Genomic DNA, 22319 nt, shown 5'->3' on the forward strand with positions numbered 1-22319 from the left:
GTATGACCGACGACCTATACATCGTATTATTACCTAAATGTGTAGACTGTAGAATTTCACTTTAGGGGAAAATGTCGAATCGTTACTTATAAAGAAAAGAACGCTGGGATAGAAAAGCGATCGAAATCCGGTACCTACTCCTACGTAATCCTAAATAATCTGCGCTTATCCTGACTTAATAGCAAATTATAACATCACCTTCATGACAACGTGAGAGCCATTACAGAAGATACCACTCTTTACCACATCGCCAGAATGCCATAACCAGTCCGCGTAATTAAAATTAGCGACGTAATGACTTGCAATGGAAATGTCAGTGCTTCAGTGGGAGTTATGATAATTGTTAAGTATTTTTTCAGTGAAATGAGAGTTTGATCTCTTAACGAGGGATTTGCTTCCAGTCTTTGAAGCCTTTGAAAATCTCACAAAGATATCCCGTTTAATGCCTTTTACGAGGGATAGGGTTTTTTTTAACTTTCAGTACACACATACACACACATACGCATACACCCACGCACAAACGGAATTCGTGTACGTAGCTTTAGCTTTGCTGCCCTCTCTCATATTAATGATATGCTTCCTTGTTAGGTAGATGTAGGTAGGAGGTTCTTCCTTGTTAGGTAGGAGTAGGTAAGACTTCCTTCCTTGTTAGGTAGGAGTAGATTGGAGGTTCTTCCTTGTTGGGTAGGAATAGGTAGGACTTCCTTCCTTGTTAGGCAGGAGTAGATTGGAGGTTCTTCCTTGTTAGGTAGAAGTAGGTAGGGGATTCTTCTTTGTTAGGTAAGGATGGATAAGACTTCCCTCCTTGTTAGGTAGAAGTGGGTAGGAGGTTCTTCTTTGTTAGGTAGGAATAGGCAAGGCTTCTTTCCTTGTTAGGTAGGAGTAGGTAAGACTTCCTTCCTTGTTAGGTAGGAGTATATTGGAGGTTCTTCCTTGTTAGGTAGGAATAGGTAAGACTTCCTCCCTTGTTAGGTTGGAATAGGTGAGACTTTTTTCCCTGTTAGGGAGAGGTAGGCAGGAGGTTCTTCCTTGTTAGGTAGGAGTAGATTGGAGGTTGTTCCTTGTTAGGTAGGAGCAGGTAGGAGGTTCCTCCTTGTTAGGTAGGAGTAGGTAGGAGGTTCTTCCTTGTTAGGTAGGAATAGGTAAAACTTCCTTCCTTGTTAGGTAGGAGTAGGTAGGAGGGAGTAATATACCTGATATAGACCCCTGGACTATAACCTACCAACCGACACGTCATACGGGTGGAGGATATCAAAGAGAGAGAGAGAGAGGAAGAGAGATTGCCTTTTTTATTTGTGCTCTCAGTCAATCGAATCATCTTCTGCCGTCACTGATTCGTTCGGCCATTCCCTTCTCTGTATCCTCCCGTTTCTCCTTCATCAAATCTTGCTTTTCTTCTCTCTTCCTTCCATTTTCCTTTTAGAGTTCAAAAGAGATTTTAACAGTTTCTGGTTGTCCCATGTTTCGCGTGAAAGGTGCTATCCTATACGCATCCCGAGCACTATCCTTTCCAAGTCTGGGTATCCTTCGAAGGATGTGAAGTTTACAAATGATTTTTATAGGTGACTTTAAAATCCCCACTTATATAAAGGCAGCAGCATAGGATAACATGTGAAAAATGCGCCGAAGTTTCTTCGGGGCAATCGAGTTTTCTGTACAGCGTATAATCAAGGCCACCGAGAAGAGATCTATCTCACGGTGGTCTTGGTATAATGCTTTATGAGCCGCGGCCCATGAAACTTGAACCATGGCCCGGTGGTGGCCTGTCGTATATCGTTGCCAGACGCACGGTTATGGCTAACTTTAACCTTAAATAAAATAAAAACTTCTGAGGCTAGAGGGCTGCAATTTGGTAAGTTTGATGATTGGAGTGTGGATGATCAACATACCAATTTGCAGCCCTCTAGCCTCAGTAGTTTTTAAGATCTAAGGGCGAACAGAAAAAGTGCAGACGGACAGACAAAGCCATCTCAACAGTTTTCTTTTACAGAAAACTGATAAAAACAGAGACACTGTGAGGACGTGTCCCTTAAGAAATTACAAGTTCGTCTTCTTTAATTGGGGAAAAAGAAGGTGTTAAAGTTCTCGTTATTTCCAACTTCAATGAAGATCTGAGGAAGAGCGAGATTCCGTGTGTGGGAGGGACATCAGATGATAACTTTTTGTCATCTTCGTTGTGACTCTTTCGTCGCGATGGATAACCAGGGAAAATCGTGGATAACTTAACAATTATATGCTTCAGGGTTTGGCTGCCTGAAGGGATCACTCCTTTTACTGCACCTCCGTTCATATTCTCTTTCTTCCATCTGACTTTCCGCCCTCTCAAACAGTTGTTTCATAGTGCAACTGCGAGATTTTCATCCCGTTACACTTTTCAAACCTTCTTACTGTCAATTTCCCTCTCAGAGCTAAATGACCTCGTAGGTCCCAGCGCTTGGCTTCTGGCCTGAATTCTATATTCCAGATAACTTGTTAATTATCTTCGGTGGGTGATGTCCTGTCAAACATCAATGAAGGGTCATTCATTTTCCGAAAGACTGAATGACCTCTTCGATATTAGAAACTTTAACCTAATTCCTGCAACCTCCCGTCTGTCACTTTTTTTGAGATTAAATCTTTTATTTTCTCTTTTGTTTTATGTCAAGCCTGAGCAAAATAAGCCCATCGGGTTGGCTGTCTCATCGCATCAGTGTCTTCATTACAAAAAATAAATAAATAAAAATCCTTTGATGTAATTCTATAATCCAGTTGTAATCTAGATGGTCATATATATATATATATATATATATATATATATATATATATATATATATATATATATATATATATATATATATATATATATATATATATATATATATATATATATATATATATATATATATATATATATATATATATATATGTTATATATATATATATATATGACATCTGTGAAACTTTTATATTATATAAATGAAACCAGATACTATATATATATATATATATATATATATATATATATATATATATATATATATATATATATATATATATATATATATATATATATATATATATATATATATATATATATATATATATATACATATTGTGAATCTTGAAAAGGAAACATTTGTTTAGCCTCAATTTTGTCTACCGTAAAAAAAAATCATAATGGGTCATTCGAGAATTGTTATCTCTTGCAATTTCAAAATAAACTTAAAATTATAACATTAATCAATCTAGACCTAATTGTATACATATAACTTTACTGTTGATAACGCTTAACATTTTTTGTTATACCACGACTCTTAAATTGTTATATATACAGTATAATAAGTCTCTTGACGTCATAAAGGAGTTACTTAATGTCTCTGAGAAAATGCTTATTCGATGCAGCGTGAAAGAAGCTTTGTAAAATGAGAAAATTATGAAGTAAGATTAAGTGGTTTCCGCCTTTTGTTCCTCTCGTCAGGTTTTACTTCAAAGTCATCAACATTGACCTTGGTAGGTGTCAAGGGAATGACGTCAAGATTTTGTGTTGTTTTTCAATCCTTTTGTTTTTATGGGAAGAACAACACGAGTCGTTCTTTTCTCAAGGAATAAACAGCGTTCACCAGCTGAAGGTCCAATGTCTCTTGACCTTTATAAACTAAATAATTTTCTGAATATAAAAGACAACAATATTTTTACAAGGTAAAGGTGTCTGTCCCAGAAGTATTCAAAGCAAAAAATATATTGTTCTGTTTTACTCTTTTATACTTTCACTGTTCACTGTCAAAAGAAGATTGCACAGGAAATATTTCATCTAAAGGAAGAATGATAACATTTTATTCTCGAAAAAAAACACCAACTAATTGGGCATCGGAATGGCGAAATAAAATACACTATGATAATGAATTCTTGAAATAGAGTTAATGCTCTTCCTTCACGTAAGAGCTCAGTAATATTCAATATGCGTATAACATTGCATTTATTTAACTAAGTTTCGTTTTTATTGTTTATTTAGAAGGGACTAAATATTACTGTTCCAGTTACGTAACGAACTGGATCAAAGAAATTCATGTGGGGAGATAAGGTTTTCCGTTATGTAAATTCTCCTACCCCACTCAACATTACTAGTTCTTGCCCTGCAGTGTCCCGTGACGTCATCGTTTCATGCACATATTTTAAGAAAAATTGTTTTTCTTGCTTTTTTCGTTCTTTCTGTCTTTCCTTTCTTCTTTCTATCTTTCTTTCCCTCTTTCTATCTTTCTTTCGTCCTTTCTTCCTCTCTTTCGTTCTGTCTATCTTGCTTTCCCCTCTTTCTATCTTTCTTTCTCTCTTTCGTTCTTTATATCTTTCTTTCTTTTTTCTTTCGTTCTTTCTATCTTTCTTTCCCTCTTTCTATCTTTCTTTTTTCTTTCTATTTTTCCCTCTTTAAATTTGCAGCTGAAAACCTTTATGGAAGAGTCAACAGTCTATAAACCCAAGAAGGCTCCGAAAGGAAATCAGCCTGCAAAGAGAGAGAGAGAGAGAGAGAGAGGAAAGTGTTAGGGGAAAGGTAACAAATAAAATAAATACGAGGAAATAGAAAACAGAATCGACACAGCTGAATTCAGGAGACTTCAGCAGCAGAAAGCACGAATGAAACTGCTCCTCGCTTCAACGTTTGGAGATCGGAGACCAGAAGGTTCCACAGCTGCACTAACAATTTTTTTCATAGTGCAACTGCGAGGTTTTCCTCCTGTTGCGCCTTTAAAACCTTTATACTCTTAATTTCCCCTTTCAGCGCTGAATGACCTCATAGATCTCAACGCTCGGCCTTTAGCCTAAATTTTATATTTCATTCCATTCCATTTTGAAATACGTTTTTTTCATTCTTGTAATGCTTAAGGAGGCATTCCCATATTCTGTCTTGCAAGAGAGTCCAATGAAAGGCAACCCTGTACTTGTGTACATGCGTTATGAAAATTAACAGAGAATCAGATAATCAGAATTGATGGAAAAAAATTCTAATTATCCGTCTCTTTAGGTATATTTATTTTTCATTGTTTGTTATAAGCATTATAGGCAAGAGGGATCGAACCGGCGGAAGGAAGTACCAGAATTCAGAGGAAATATTCTGAGTTTATCAGGCCTTAGACACGTCACTTCCCGGTAGAATTTATCAGCAGGAAATTTATTAATTGTACTGGAAAAGTGAACCGTTTAGAGATGGTTCATTGTAAGACCATCTGTTGCGGTTAATTTCGCGAAGACCTAAGGAAACAAGGGAAGAAAATATTTGCTGGCGGGCGGGGGGGGCGGGGGCGGACATTAAGTGGACTCCCTGCTAAATTAACCAAACTTCCCCGTGATTATTTTAAGTTAGCGTTGCCCAATTTACTTTACTAAGCAGGGGTATTTGTTTTGTTAACCACCCATTACTTAGCGGAAAAGATTGTGTTAGAACGCCCCCGCCCCCAAAAAAATTAGAATTAAAATTAAAAATTAAAGGATCTCTTGCAGAAGTGAATTCAACCATATTTTGAACTAAAGCGATACCTTTAAGGCAGGAAATTGCACGCTGTATAATAAGGAGATTAAAATTGCGAGCGAGACAGAGACGGCTGAATTAAATACGTCAGTCGCTTCCGAGTAATTCACTTACCTCCCCTTTGTCTTAAGATCTCTTTAATTCAAATTATATTGCTTTAATTTTTTTTGTATTTGGTTTATGGGGACATTTTCTGTGGCCTTGTGTAATTTTATTACTTCTGATTGAAGACAGTTAATGTGTGTGTGTGTGTGTGAGAGAGAGAGAGAAAAAAAAGTATACCTTAGTTTAACCAGACCACTGAGCTGATTAACAGCTCTCCTAGGGCTGGCCCGAAAGATTAGATTTATTTTACGTGGCTAAGAACCAGTTGGTTCCAGCAACGGACCTACAGCTTATTGTGGGAATCCGAACCACATTATAACGAGAAATGAATTTCTAACACCAGAAGTAAATTTCTCTAATTCTTCACTGGCCGGTCGGAGAATCGAACGCGGGCTCAGCAGAGTGCTAGCCGAGAATGATATCAACCCGTCCAATGAGGAACTATGAGAGAGAGAGAGAGAGAGAGAGAGAGAGAGATACCTTCAAGATCACTGTTAAAGTGTTAATTTTCAGCATTTTGAGAGAGAGAGAGAGACATTGGCCATCAAGATCGCCTTTTAAATATTCATTTTAAGGCAAGTTTGGTTTGCAGACAGACGCTATCCTGACTGTCATTTGGACGCAAAAAAATATAATTTAGAAAACGCCCCGTTCTACAAAACAGGGTGAAATTTACAGTTCTATGGCAGCCAGTACTGGACAAGGCAAACTCTACTGCACAAAACTCTTCACAAATGAGATTTCATGACAGATGGACGCCAAAGCGTGATGCGCATTTGTCCTCCCGAGAGACAGACAAATTGACCGAGAAGTTGAACTTCATTCTGAGAAGCGAGTTCCAACAACACGATCTTCTCCATCCAAACGTCCACAAGTTGAGAGGAATCAATTAGTTATCCAAACATCTTCCAAGAACGAGGACCTTTCCTTATTACGCGCAACATTAATGCCTCTGGCCTGGACGTGTTCCCTCGAGGATTCTTCCTCTTGACAACTGGGAAATTGAACGTTTGCTTTCTAAGGTCATTTATGACAGTTAAAAATATACAATTACGGTAATATTGAAGTGTTTCTAGATTTTGTTAGAACCAACTTCGATTATTATTATTATTATTATTATTATTATTATTATTATTATTATTATTATTATTATTATTGTTGTTGTTGTTGTTGTTGTTGTTTCTAGACTTTTTAGAACTTTTGTTTGTATTATTATTATTATTATTATTATTATTATTATTATTATTATATTATTGTTGTTGTTGTTGTTGTGTTTCTGGACTTTTTAGAACTTTTTTTGTATTATTATTATTATTATTATTATTATTGTTGTTGTTGTTGTTGTTGTTGTTGTGTTTCTGGACTTTTTAGAACTTTTGTTTGTATTTTTATTATTATTATTATTATTATTATTATTATTATTATTATTATTATTATTATTATTATTCAAAATGTGGTCCAAGAATGGAGTGTGGAATGGTTGATGGTTGCAAATGATACAGCACTGACTGGAGACTGTAAAGAGAAATCACTGAGACTAGGAAAAGAGCCTGAACGTGTTTGCTTGAGCAAATTGAGTTAATGTGAACAAGATTAAGGTTGTGGGGGTATATCAGAACTAGTAATATGAAGCAATGAGTATTAATATAAGCATCTGGGAGTAAATAATGTAATAATTGATTTTTGAATGAGACAAGAGGTGATTCGCGTAGGAGATGAAGCAAGAAAGGTATCAGGTTGTGTGTTAAAGACCGGAGGAGACTTGGAGTATGTTTTGAAGTCGAGGAGGAAATGCGTGGACGGTTTGTTGAGCCACCTTTCCTTTATGGAAGCGAAGTGTGAATAAAATAAAATAAAAAAGTTGAGATGAAGTGCTTGCACAGTTATATGTTGCAAGAATAATTACTGAATAGGTGAGAAACGTGGAAATATTTGGAAGTAGTATTAACGTTATCACAGGTGAAATGATGGATCAGGGTATTTCTAGATGGTCTGTTCATGTGGAGAAAATGACAGGCTATAAGTTGGTGAAGAGTATATCATACAGAAATGTTAGGAGGGAGAAGCAAAGGAAGACCTAAAAAGGGTTTAATTTATATATAGTTAGTAAGGTATTGGAAAGGACGGGGCTTGAGATTCAAGAAACTCCAGTGCGTGCAAGATAAAGGTGAGTGGCGCAGTGTGGTTGTGCGGGCTCAGTACATTGCTGATAAGTTTTTTTGTCGGGGCTGTGATAGTTTTTTTTTCAGTAGTCCCTTCCTTTCTTTTATTTTTTTTTTAAGGACAGCAGCTTATGTTGAAGAAAGAAATTATACCCTACATACAATGCTGATAAGTTTTTTTGTAGAGGCAGTAATAGTTGTTATTTTTCTTCTCTGGAATTCCCCCTCCCCACCCCCCTTCTTTTTGGACCTTCCCCTCCCCCTTCTTTTGCCTAAGGAAAACAGCCTAATGTTTAAAAAAAAAAATTATACCCTACATGACAGCGAACACGAATATCAAGTTCATATGCGTGGGAGCCGCGCAAGGAACTAATTAATGCTTTCTGGTTATTGAAATTAAAATGGTTAATGAGACTGCCTTTCTTTTTGAACTGCTGTGACATAATCCTGCTTAAATAAAAACTGGGAAATAATGCAGTCATAACCCATAGCAGTATTACGTGAGCTGGTTATCGGGATATGGAAATTACGAGTTCAGGTACATTACAAAAGACACGTTTTCCACTCGATCTTTCTTCGTACCGAGTATTTTATATTGTAATTTGATCCAGTAACTTAGAATACAGGGATCTAATGGCCTTTCTTCTTACCGAGTATTTTATACTGTAATTTGATCCAGTAACTTGGAATACAGGGATCTAATGGTCTTTCTTCTTACCGAGTATTTTGTAGTGAATTTGATCCAGTAACTTAGAATACTGGGATCTAATGGACTTTCTTCTTACCGAGTATTTTATACTGTAATTTGATCCAGTAACTTAGAATATAGGGATCTGATGCAGCATGAATTTTATACAATAAAATCTTACCGTATAAACAGTAATTTGATGCAGCAACACAAAAAAGTGACTTTGTGCAGTGAGTTGAATACAGTAAAATCATACAGTGTATACAGTAATTGGACTAAATACAGTGACCTGATGCAGTGAATCTCATACAGTTAAATCACATAATATACAGTAATTTAATGCAGTGACTTTTAATACAGCGACCTGGTGCAGTGTGTTTTATACAGTAAAATCATATAATATACAGTGGCTTGATGCGGTAACGTAGGAGACAGTGACCTAATTCTGTGAGTTTCATATAGTGAATAGTTTATACAGTATTTGATACAGTAGCAGTGAGTTTTATACAGTATAAAACACAGTATTAACAGTAATTTGATGCAGTAACCTAAAGTACAGTTACCTAGTGAAGTGACTTTTATATACAGTAAGATCAAACGGTAATTTCCAACTGTACCATTTATCTGTAACTTCATACGGTAAATGTTTTGCTTCTGATTGCATTAATGCAGTAGTAGTATCGGTAGCGGTAGCACCAAAAAATTCAGTACGTGGAATATTGATGGATTGATTTATGGCTACTAAAACTGGCGTCACAACAACCAGTACATGAAAAAGGTTGATTATTGTCTACTGGCAGATTTGCGTCAGAGGTAGAACCTGCAATATGCGTTCGCGTTACGCGCCAGTAGGGGGGTGATTCATAACAAATCATCTTCATGTATATCGTAATTTGGATGCGCTGGGAACCATCATACTCCCAGGAGTGTGCAACAGGACCTAGAGCAAGGGAAACATGTTTTTTTCTTCAGGGTAATTTAACATAAATTAATACACAAATACATTAATGTAATCAGTCGTAGCTTGAACATTGCGCAGTAAATTGCGTGACCATTATACTTTGAATCTATATGAACCTATACACTATTCACATCGGACAGTGACCTTCATACTGTAATTTTGCATAGTAGGAGAACATGTCATAAACACATGTCAACAATTTATCGCATACATGTAACAGACAGGTTGGAAACAAAGTCAGTGACTGTAAATTTCGAAGAAATCTTTATATTTAAAAATTGTATTGTAACCTTTATACAGTAAATCTATGCTCAGTAGAAACTTCATACAGTAACCTTCATATTATAACTTCGTTTCGTAGGGGTTCGTCCATACAACAGTGGAACATGTCATAAACACACGTCGACAACGTATCGCACACATATCACAGACATGTTGGTAACAAAGTCAGTGATTGTAAAGTGGGAAGGAAATCTTTAGCAAATAATGGATAATCGTATAAAGCGCTCGGTAGGACTACCTATAATCCGTGGATTTGTATCCAGCTTGTTGGTGACGTGTATGTGATAAGTTGATGACATGTGTTTGTGACAATTTTTACTGGTTTTCTGCAGTGTGGAAGAGACTTTGCATTTGCTAAGTACTCTACATATCAATTAAAAGTTTACAGCACCCGAACAGCAAAACACTTACTGAACGAAATGATTTCATAAATTCAATTACTGATGAACTGAATTCGCCAAGGGCAAGAAATGAAACTGAATCGTGAATACATGATTTAATATTCAAAGGACCCAAATGAGATTGAAGATAATTCGATTCCTCCAGAATATCGGTTTTCATGACAAATCAGAGATGAATTTGTGTAATGCTTTCCGAGTTTATCATCAGATTAGCCTAATTTTTTGCAATTTCCAGAGGGAATCTCGTAGCTGGAGCTATCATTCGAGGATAATGTATGTGTATATACACACGCACACACATATGTACTGATCATAAGAAAACAGAACAGGTATGCATTTACAGTATATAGAAAACCCACCTTCATGTCTCCTACATTTCATTTCTTAGCTACCACGACGTCTCCGTAAAATCATGGTAGGGTCAACCTATTCCTCAGAGGGACTTAGGATATGTTCAAATGAGTACCTGGATCAAGAACCTTAACACGATCCGCCAACACCTAACGCAACTGCTCTATCCACCACACATTATCGAGAGGGCTATTAATAAAGCGAATAAAATATACACAGAGGTCCCACTCACAACAGACAAATAGATTTCAACAACAAAGTAAAGCTTCATACGATGAAACATCCAAAAGGCTACTGAGCAACTCAGTTCTAATAATCCTTTCATTTTCCATTATCCCAAATCCATCGGGAGTTCGCTCGTTAACGTATACCCTTAAATAACAAAAGGGAAAGCCGGAGTTTACAAGATACCGTGTAGTAATTAAGTCATGACATCTGTAGGCGAGACAGGTAGATCGTTTCTCAAAGAATAACAGAGCACAAAAAGATCAGTACGTTACCTTCCCGGAGAGTTCCGGGAATTTTCTACATATTAGAAATACAGGCATGTCATTAACTGGAGTGGGGCGGAGTTTGGTTTTCAAGAGTAGCTGTCCGTACAAAAGAAAGATGCTGAACTATCATCAATCAAAACCAACAATATGAACCTGTCAGAGGGACATTGGAAATCGGACGCCATCGACACCTTTTAATCCCCTCAGACCCATCTTGAAGATGACCCAAGAAACGCGACCGCCAGATCCATCGCCGCAACGTGAGCTAATGAGGCCAAAAACCACTAGGAATTTGTTCATTTCTCCTCCTTCTTAAGAATCGCCACCTCCTTAACATCGGAGGCCTAAAGGCCACACCTTCATGTTTTGTATATACCATTGTGATTTTCCACCTGTCCATATTCTACCAGTGAATTGGGGCAAGAAAACAAGTACCCGAAATATATGGTTTCAACGTTTAAATAGTTGTTTTATGTATTTCTTTTTTCTGTTACACTGTAGTATTACAGGAAAAGACATTCATATATATATAAATTTATACAGTGTGTGTATATATATTACTATATAAAATATATAAATGTATAAATATATATATATAGATTATATATATATACAATATATATATATATATATATTATATATATATATATATATATATATATATATATATATATATATATATATATATATATATATATATATATACATTGTATTTGTATCTTTCAAATTACTTAAATGCTCCTACAAACTTCGGAGTAATTGTCAAGTGGCAAAAAAAAGTAATGAGGTTAATGCTCGGTTTTTCTTCAGTAACTTTTCCCGATAGTTGTTAATGAGCAATCAGCAATGACCTTTAGATCTCTCGGGTAAATGACATCAAGAACATTTTGTGCTAAATTGTTCACATTTACAATGTCTTTTGACCCAAAACTAGGTCATCTCATTTTGTAAGAATTTTATTAAGGCCATCAGTTCAATGGCTCTTGTTACTCAGTCAATAAATGATAAAATTATAGTAATCTAACTTTATTAAGGCCTATAAGCCACGCCCCTAGACTATGAGAAAAGTAGCTGATTGGTTCATTAAGCAGTTGTCCTTATTAAGGCTTATAAGCCACGCCCCTAGCCCCTAAGAAAAATAGCTGATTGGTTCATTAAGCAATTGTCCTTATTAAGGCTTGTAAGCCATGCTCCTTGTCCCTAAGAAAGGTAGGTGATTGGTTCATTAAGCAATTGTCCTTATTAAGGCTTGTAAGCCACGCCCGTAGCCCCTAAGAAAAATAGCTGATTGTCATTAAGCACTGTCCTTATTAAGGCTTATGACCCACGCCCCTTGCTCCCTTGCCCCTAAGAAAAGGTAGCTGATTGTTTAATTAATTAAGCAATTGTCCTTATTAAGGCATATAAGCCATGCTTCAAGCCCGTAAGAAAGGTAGCTGATTGGTTCATTAAGCAATTGTCCTTATTAAGGCGTGTAAGCCATGCTCCTTGCCCCTAAGAAAGGTAGGTGATTGGTTCATTGAGCAATTGTCCTTATTAAGGCTTGTAAGCCACGCCCCTAGCCCCTAAGAAAAATAGCTAATTGGTTCATTAAGCAATTGTCCTTATTAAGGCTTATGACCCACGCCCCTTGCCCCTTGCCCCTAAGAAAGGTAGCTGATTGTTTAATTAATTAAGCAATTGTCCTTATTAAGGCATATAAGCCATGCTTCAAGCCCGTAAGAAAGGTAGCTGATTGGTTCATTAAGCAATTGTCCTTATTAAGGCCCACAAGTCATGCACCTAGCCCCTAAGAAAGGTAGTTGATTGGTTCATTAAGCAGTTGCCCTTATTAAGGCCTATAAGCCACGCCCCTTGCCCCTAAGAAAGGTAGCTGATTGGTTCATTAAGCAATTGTCCTTATTAAGGCCTATAACCCATGCTCCTTGCTCCTAAGAAAGGTAGCTGATTGGTTCATTAAGAAATAGTCATATCGCAATAGTTAACTGAAGTTAAATGAGCTATTTTTTTTCTCTGTCGCCGTTGATATCATTAGTCACTGAACATACCTTCAACAAACATTCCATTAAAGAATGAATTGACTATCTTCAAATCAATAAATGAACAAACTGGAATGGTTCGTAATAATGGCTGCGATGAAAATATTCCCCGGAAGAAGACACTGAACTCGCGAGTCAACAGACTTGAGCAAATAAAATGCTCGCCCCTTCCCTTTGTTTGAGCACTATGGTACTACGATAACATCTCTCTCTCTCTCTCTCTCTCTCTCTCTCTCTCTCTCTCTCTCTCTCGTCTTAATAGGGGCCCTCTATATATCTAGATCATCTTGTCAGTCTCTTCAGCACTGTGGGGTTAAATAATTCCTCTCTCTCTCTCTCTCTCTCTCTCTCTCTCTCTCTCTCTCTCTCTCTCTCTCTCTCTCTCTCCTCTCTCTCTCTCTCTCTCTCTCTCGTTTTAATAGGGGCCTATATATGTCTAGATCACTTGTCAGTCTCTTCAGCACTGTGGGGGTAAATAATTCCTCTCTCTCTCGTCTTAATAGGGGGCCTCTATATATCTAGATCATCTTGTCAGTCTCTTCAGCACTGTGGGGGTAAATAATTCCTCTCTCTCTCTCTCTCTCGTCTTAATAGGGGACTATATATGTCTAGATCACTTGTCAGTCTCCTCAGCACAGTGGAGGTAAATAATTCCTCTCTCTCTCTCTCTCTCTCGTCTTAATAGGGGCCTCTATATGTCTAGATCATCTTGTCAGTCTCTTCAGCACAATGGAAGCAAATAATTCCTCTCTCTCTCTCTTCTTAATAGGGGCCTATATATGTCTAGATTATCTTGTCAGTCTCCTCAGCACGGCGGAGGTAAATAATTTCCCTCTCTCTCTCGTGTCTTAACAGGGGCCTATATATATCTAGATCGTCTTGTCAATCTCCTCAGCACAGTGGAGGTAAATATTTCCCCTTCGTGAATGTTTGCTTGCAGGCACAGCTTTAAGACGCGCCTGCTTTCCATTGTTCCTCACTCCGCCATTATTCATAGATGCCCCATAAATGGCGTCGCAACATGGCTTCCCACGCCGAACTTGAGGAATTAATTAGGCTGGTAAATAAACTTAGGCGTAGAGGCATACACAAACGCTATTCCGCTCCTCCTCGTCCCTTCTGATTTGATCATTTTATTTTATTTTATTTTATTATTTATTTATTTTTTTTTTTGATAAGTGAGAGTATTTCTTCTTTCTGCGTTTCCTATTGCATTCTATTACTTCTTTCTGATGAACGAAATATTCTTTGGAAGCTTGAATTGCGAGTCAGTGGCTCCTGTACGGTTTTTTCCATATGAATAGGATTCATCCTCTGAATAATAATAATAATAATAATAATAATAATAATAATAATAATTCTGGTAATCCTCGCCTTTCTCTCGCTCTTTCTCTTTCTATTCTACTTCATAAATTCGTTTGCATGTATCAATATCACCTTTACCGCAAAAATTATAAAGTTAGAAGTCAAGTTAAAGGGAATGTACACTTAATAGTCTGCTGTGTCGTCTTTGTCAAATATTCATTAATAAAACCTGCATTGTTCCGGTATAATTGATCAACTTGTTTATGAAATTGTGCAGTACAAACAAACGCACTTCCTCCGCAGTTTAATAACCTCTCAGTTTTGGGGAGAAGTGATGAAAAATGATGACATCATCGGGTAGATTACGCCTTAAGTAAAATGGCCACGAAGCAGTGACGTCATCGGTCATACGTCCGAGCGATGACGTCACTGTCCATCTACCTGGGGGGGAAATGACGTCACATGGTACCTTTCATGTTACACTCGATTGTAACATGAATGAAGAGATTATTTTTCCTTTCTGTTTTCCGTAAGTCCAGACTTTGTGTATTACGTCATAAGCAGTGAACATCACATCTTTATGATTTAATATGGAATTCCTTAGTTATTGTCTAGTGAGACAGGCAATTTATAAGCTCTTTGTTCTAGCCCCTGCTCAGACTAAACGAGGTAAAGGAAGAGGAATAATGGTGTGGTTTAATCAGTAATGAAGCGATTTACAACAAACTAGGATTATTATTGTTAAAATGTTGATGATTCTTGCTGGTATCCCATTGGCTTAAGAATAATATAATTTGAGAGGCTCATTAAGGTTGGCGTACACAGAAAAACTCAATCGTTACATTTCATAGACTTTGCGTAGGAAATTGCCAACCACTTGCTTCGCTGACACCCCTATCCCCAAACCAAAACCCCTCTCCCCGCCCCTGGGGGCCTCGCTTTCAACGGCCCTTGGAGGAATAGCAACGGCCAGTCCCCTCCCCCCAACGTCTCTCTCTTCGTCCACTAGAGTTACAGGTCTTTACGTTTTTGTCTTACGTTGATCCGTGGTTATTATATACCTTGTATTCGTCTTTCCTTTCCAAACTAATTTCGTGAGGCTTCAGTTGGTTATTTAATAGCAAATGGACCATTCGTTCAATTTTCGCTCCCCTCTGCCAAAAACCTCCTGCAGGGATTAGGTCTAAAATCAGTATAAAAATTGTGAATGTGTCTGTCCTATCCACCTCCACGTGTGGAGCGCTTCTCTTTGCTCCCTCCTCTTATTCCATTCTCTTACTCGCCTTCATTTCTAAACGTTCTCTTGTAATAAGAAAAATGTAGAAATGGAGAGATAAACTTCAATGTGAACAGTTCAGACCAATCGTTAAATATCTGTCAGCGTAGCGTTTTGGGTAACTTCTCGTACCCGTGCTCCGGAGTCCTTGATGGCTGGTGGCAACTTCTGCTCTACGGCGTCCGTGGGACGAACAGTCATTTCTGCGGGTATCGCTGTTCGTGTTAGTTGGTGTGGTTGCTGCTACCGGTCCACGATAGGAATTGCGGCTTTTTTTTTTTTTTTTTTTTATCGTGAAGTAACTTCGTTATCGTCAGGTGAGTAAGCGATCCCATTTCGTGTGGAAATGTCTTGTCCAGTGGGGTTTGTGTATTTTTGTTCCTGGGTGGCAGTATAACTGCATTACTTCTAGATGTTTATTCATGGATATATTTTAAAAATTTTGTTTTTCGCCCACTTAAAGTTCGTAGATTTTTTTAATGCCTCTTGAATTTTCAGGGTTTGGGGAGTTGCTGCCAAGAGTGATTTGCATCCCAGAGTAAGCTTTTAGGAGTCTCGCTTCATACTGTGGCGAGGTGAGTGTTACTAGTGGATATTCTTTGGTTTTAAAGCTAGCCCAGTCTCCATCTTGTTTTCTTATCGGACAGTATTTTTGAAATCAGAACTTAACGATTAAGCTTAAATATATTTTCCGAGGACAAAGTTAGTTTAAACTTGGTTCAGCAAATTGATTAAAGGGAAGTTAGGTGGGAGATCCGCGAGTCACAACTTGCAGGCATAGTTCCTTGTAGTGGTTAGAATTTAAGGTATGTAAGCTGGCGAAACCAGGCTTTGATACATAACAGTAGATATAGGCTTGCAATACTGATGTTTAGTAGCTAGATATAATCCGTAAGGGCTTATTTTAGTTGAGCTGCAGTTTTAAACTTGCTAATTTACAACATTAAAAGTCCGTGCTTAAATATATACCAAAAGCTGCGTTGATTCTCAATACTCTTAATTTACTCATTAGGTTTTCTGCAGGTTGACTAATATACTGGTAGAGATGACTGTAGGTGTACCGGATATTACTTCACATATTCCATTTTTTTTTCTTTGTGCTTTAATCTTATACTGGTAACCAGCTTTCTTGAAGTTTATCAGTTACTAATAAGCAGCTTTTTCTTAGTTTTTCTGCCTAATTTTAAAGGGTCAACTTTTATCCGGTACACCCTCAGCCAGTTAGAATGTTACTTTTCAAATTTTCAGGTATTTTTTCTTATAAAAGTCCACCTTTGCCGGGGTGGCGGAGCTGCCTGTCAGGCAAAGGTGGACTAGGGTCGTACATGGCAGACTTCGGTCTGTCATGTACGACCTGACTGCATGTAACCAAAATCTCAAACGTGGAAAGGTTTTTCCTTGGTCTCTTCGTAGCTGAGAAGTGTGCTGCTATTAGTTCTAAAGTGATTCGTTGGGAGTATTGTTAGTACGTCGGTTTGACTAAATGTCGTGTTAATAAATGGCTTTTGAATTTTGTCAGTTTAGTTTAAGAGATTTATCTTGCACCATGCATTGTGGTTTGGAGGTTTTATTTCTCGTTGGGGAGTGTTTCTTTTATAAACTTGGTTTCTAGAAGAATGCGCTTGCAAATTACATGTAGGCTCTTCGGATTATCTAATGAATGGTAACTGCTTTTGTTAGTTTTTGTCCATCAGTCCATTTTGTGTAATCTAGGGAATGTTACTTTAAAAAAGAACCCTACTCTAGGTTTCTAGAAGTGCGCGTTTGCATAATACAATGTTTAGGCCTACTGCAGTATCTTATGAGTGGTAACAACTTTTTCGAGTACTATAAATTGCTGATATAGCGGAATTTAATTGCATTATTTCAGGATTTCGTTGGTTCAGCAGACTGTACTGTAGTAGTTCTAGTATCTAAGGGTTTATTACTGAATTTAAAAACTTTATTTACGGAACTTATAATGGACAGGTGATATGCTGACGTTGCAACCGAACCTAATAAATACTAGGTCTAAGTTTAAGGTTAGAGAAGTTTGCAGTTATGTCTGGTACATAACTAGAGCTTTAAGTGAGGTTATTTATGCTGTTGCTCGTTAATTATAAAAATTTTTTTTTTTTCTGATTATGCTGAAGAGTAGAAAATCCAAAGGTCAGTTAGAAAACAGTGACAGATTTTTTATTTGGATTAGGCGTAATTGGTTAAATGGAAAGTATTAAGGTCGGTATACAGTGGAAGGTCTCTCTCTCTCTCTCTCTCTCTCTCTCTCTCTCTCTCTCTCTCTCTGTCTGTGTGTGTGTGTGTGTGTGTGTGTGTGTGTGTGTGTGTGTGTGTGTGTGAGCGCGCGCGCGCGCGCTCTCCCCTACTACTGTTCATCGCTGGCTTGCCTAACGTAGTTATTTTTTCACACAAACTTGTTACTTTTCGGGCACCGTCTAGTCTGATAAACTTGCAAAGCATCCCAATTATGAGGAAAGATTCTTTGCGTGCTTTAGTTATTAATATTTCCTTTGTATATCTGGTCGATCCAAGAAACCTTCAAGTTAAGGAAATGAGATTTTTCTGCAGTTTGGAAGTTTCTTGATTCAAGAGTACTTTTGTATTACTTTGGTAGTTTTGAGGGATTCCCTCTTTTTCCCCTGTAACTTTTAATTTTAAATCCGTATTTTGTGTAATTTTCTTTATCGGAAATGAAATGAATCTAGGTGTTTAGCAGCATTAACAGCATTTAGTTCTTGGGTGTATATTTTCTAAGTTACTTCACAACTGAACTTGTCTGATCATATTTTTATTGCCCACCACTATTGAAACTGGTTCTGTAAGTCAAGACCAAGTAGTGGAGGTGGAAAGTTCTTCGGGAAGATGACGAAAGCTCTTAATTTTATTTGCAGTTTTTCGTGAATGAGGATCTAATGATACGGGTACTTCTGATGGCAGTAGACAGCAAGTGATGTTTTCTGAAGTCTGGTGAACGTGGACCATTCTGCCTATTGATACCTTGAGCAAAGTTAGCTATTAGCTAACGAATCTATGTGAACTGGAATGTAACCAGCAGCTACAATTTTTTTGAGTTAACCTCTCCTGTAAACTGAGATTAAATCTTCAATTTTCTATTAACTAGTTTATTTCCAAACTTTTTGTTGAAAGGTGATTTTTCACTACAGATGTTTAAAACTTTAACTCTGCTTTAAATGGAGTTGTAAATTGTTTGAACTAAAATTGTCTTGCGCTGTTTTGCACCAAACCTGTTAATTTGGTTTAGACCCTACAAGGCCTTAAGGTAAATGTATTACTTAAGCACTTAATCATCTCTAACATAAGGTGCTTCAGTAACTGATAAGTATTTGTGGGAGATAGAAGTAACTTTTACAGTAATTACTATATTTAGGGAAAAATTAACTTCACATTATCTGAATGTGTGACATAATACAGATATGAGGGTTGACTGATCACTGGGATGAAGTCTTGAGAAAAGGATTTGAAAGTAATCTTTTCTAATACTCAATAAGTCTAAGAGTACAATATCGAAAGTCTCCTGGTAGCAAACAAATATAAATTTAATCAGTCTGCGGACTTTGACAGTGTTAGGTCCTAAAGCAGACAGCCAGAAAGCGAGTGACTGTTAGTGTTGACAGGATCATTGACTGGACTAACTGATCAGAGGCAGGTTCAATTAGTTTGAACAAAACCAGTTTTTAGGAGGGTTGAAAGACTTGAAGTTTTGCAGTAATAAAAAGAACATGTAAGGTGAAGCAGCAGACAAATCCTTGAGCTGTAATTGGTATATATGTACATTAAGTTCCTGTAGAAAGTGAAATTGCTTCTAGAGATATTTAAGAAGATTCTACTGGATAGCTTTGTCATTTAGATCTTTATTCCAGTTATTTTTGATCTTCTTAGCTTGTGTAGGTTGCAAGTTATTTTAAGCGAAATGCAAATTTTAAGTTTACAGAAATATTGACATTTGCAGAAATACTGGAAATACGGCTACGAATTGTATGGCATAAACCTAGCTAAATTATTTTGGAATTATTTTAAGCGTTTAGAAATATAGTTGACCAAGCATTGTGTTGTGAGGCTCTCAGAGAAGAATTACTGTAGAGGGTGGTTCTAAGCAAGTACAGTAGACCATTATAAAATACAGAAGAGCAATAAATTAGTACTTGAGTGTCGTGTGAAAAATAACGAGTTGAGGTTTGAAGATCTGGATAGTGTAGTTTGACAAATTTTGCTCACTTCACAAGGATGAAGGTAAAATACCTGCCTCTAGCCATAGCATGTCAGTTATTAAACTTGATAAAGCTAGAGGGTGCACTACAAACATTCTAATTTACGATATTTTACTTCTTTTTACCAAGTATTTTACTTGTTCAATGAATAAAACAAATTAACATACTCCTGACCTAAACGAATGGCCCTCAAAAAGTCCAGATCTCAACGTAATAGATTTCACCGTGTGGGGTTTACTGTGACAACTTCAATTACAGAGAGAGGTCACAGACATACAATCCTTGAAAAACACTTGATGGTAGCTTGGAACAATATCCCCCTCGAAGTCATCCAAAGGGCGACTGGAAGTAGGCTAGACAGTTTGCGCCGTTGTGCAGCTGCCCACGGAAAGCATTTTGAATACCACATCTAACGTTTTTGTTTTAATAAAGTTTAACGACTGTTCTGTTAGAAAATAAACTCTACCAAATTTCCTGGTTTTTGTGGGGCACCCTGTAATATTAGTTTTGTTTAGTCTGTTCAGTGTGTAAAGAATATTTAAAGCACTATAGGCTACTCACGGCCACCGGTGTCTGCAACCGTAGGGATGTTACGTCAGAAAAAAGTCATTAAAATTAGGTTAAAATTTCCCCTTTAACTGCCTTGTTACCTTATTCCACTAATTTGCCTTCCGCGAAGTTCGAAATTCATTGTGGTCGAAATTTCAGATGCTAACCTTTTCAGTGTTTCTGCTATTTACGTTCATGGCTCCTTTGTGCTCTTCGATGCGTTTTTCGAGATTTCTTCCCGTTCCTACATAAGCCAATTTGAAACTTGTGGTTTTTCACGTATACACAGAACCTAAAGCCACTGAAAGGCATTGCACCATTGTTTAAAGAAAGACTGTATTTGGCGGAGGTGTGAACATCAAGCATTGGTGTTACTTGTCTTGATATAAGCTTACGAAAGCATTCATACATGAGAGCCCCAAAGCTTTCACTCCCACATCGCGTGGTGCCCTGTAGGCACAACATGAGGTTCTTTGCAGCGTCCCTTCGGCCCCTAGCTGCAACCCCTTTCATTTCTTGTACCTCCGTTCATGTCGTCTTTCTTCTGTCTTACTTTCCACCCTCTCCTAACAGTTGTTTCATAGTGCAACTGCGAGGTTTTCCCTCCTGTTACACCTTTAGAACCTCCTTTACTCAATTTTCCTTTCAGCGTTGAATGACCTCGTAGGGCAGTTCTTGGCCGTTGGCCTCAATTTAGCGAGTTTTGTAAGGCATTCTTTTGTGGAGGTCATCGATGTTACTTGTCTTGACAAACTTACGAAAGCACTCTTACGTAAGAGCCCCTCTCTCACCATCCCCCCCCCTCCCCCCTCACAGTTAAAGTAGCGTATCCTCATAAATGTAGTGGAGTCCTATAATTTTCTCCCGTGTGGGCGTCACGCAAAGAACTACTGCAGGTGTTAAAAAGCCGTTTCTCAGAAGCGGTTTCCATTAAATCTATTTTTCCGATGGTACAAATTTTATTTCAGTTACGTCGGGTGGTTACTGATATGAAATATGTTCCGTAGGCTTAATTTTTGTTAAGAAATGAACATGCTGAGTTCTGAGGTGTTGGTGGGAACACGTCTAAAATCCTTTCCCTTAAATGACTATTATTATTATTATTATTATTATTATTATTATTATTATTATTATTATTATTATTCAAAATAAGCAAAAATTCATTAACTCCGCTAGGCACTGTGACCTTAGCTTATTAAGAAGCAAAACCAATGTATCCCGAGGAAGATACATTAACAGATTCATGCACTCGGTTCCTTTTTAAATGCAGTATTGCATCGCATAATGTTAAGCTTTGAGACATGGACACATTTTTTTAAGATATGAGCATATTAATCTCATTAAGACTTAAGCGTAAGATTTCCAGGAGGAATTGGTCTAGGTTTATGATTTCGAATGTACAGCATGCGCAAAGACACACACACACATACACAACATATTTATAAGCAAATATCACTTGCGTTAACACTTGATGACCTTGAAATATGTATTTAGCCACGGGCTGGTACTTTTTGTCTTTTTGACGTAAATCTGGCGACGTCAAAAGACGGAGGTACTAGCTCGCGCGCATCAACTCTTAAACTTACACAAATTATATAATATATATATATATATATATATATATATATATATATATATATTATATATATATATATATATATATATATATATATATATTTATATAATGTATGATATATATTATTACATTTGTTCCAATACCAATGGTCCGTGGCATATAAATATAAGAAACTCTCATAGCAGAAAGGTGAAAGATCGTATGAGACCGTGAGGCTTTTTGTATATGTCAAGACTTGATCAAAGTAACGGAAAGGAGAAAACACAATACTTTAACATTATATTCGTCTGCAAAAATCAAGATTAAAAATCAACTATCCAATTGCTAGTATTTACAAATTAGGTAATGCATCAAGAGTAATTACTGCATTGAGGTAATGAGAAAGCAGATAAAGCTGCAAAATT

At 37.1% G+C, this 22319-nt stretch overlaps 1 long non-coding RNA gene across 1 annotated transcript; it reads left to right on the forward strand.

Moving 5' to 3' along the window:
- Positions 1 to 15390: 15390 nt before the first annotated feature.
- LOC136846610 (uncharacterized) lies at positions 15391 to 18674 on the forward strand. Its single transcript, XR_010855460.1, has 3 exons — positions 15391 to 15881; positions 16063 to 16139; positions 18453 to 18674. It is a non-coding gene; the product is annotated as an uncharacterized lncRNA (long non-coding RNA).
- The last annotated feature ends 3645 nt before the right edge of the window (positions 18675 to 22319 follow it).

Source organism: Macrobrachium rosenbergii, chromosome 15 (assembly GCF_040412425.1).
Source record: "Macrobrachium rosenbergii isolate ZJJX-2024 chromosome 15, ASM4041242v1, whole genome shotgun sequence".
In the NCBI taxonomy this organism is placed as follows: domain Eukaryota; kingdom Metazoa; phylum Arthropoda; class Malacostraca; order Decapoda; family Palaemonidae; genus Macrobrachium; species Macrobrachium rosenbergii.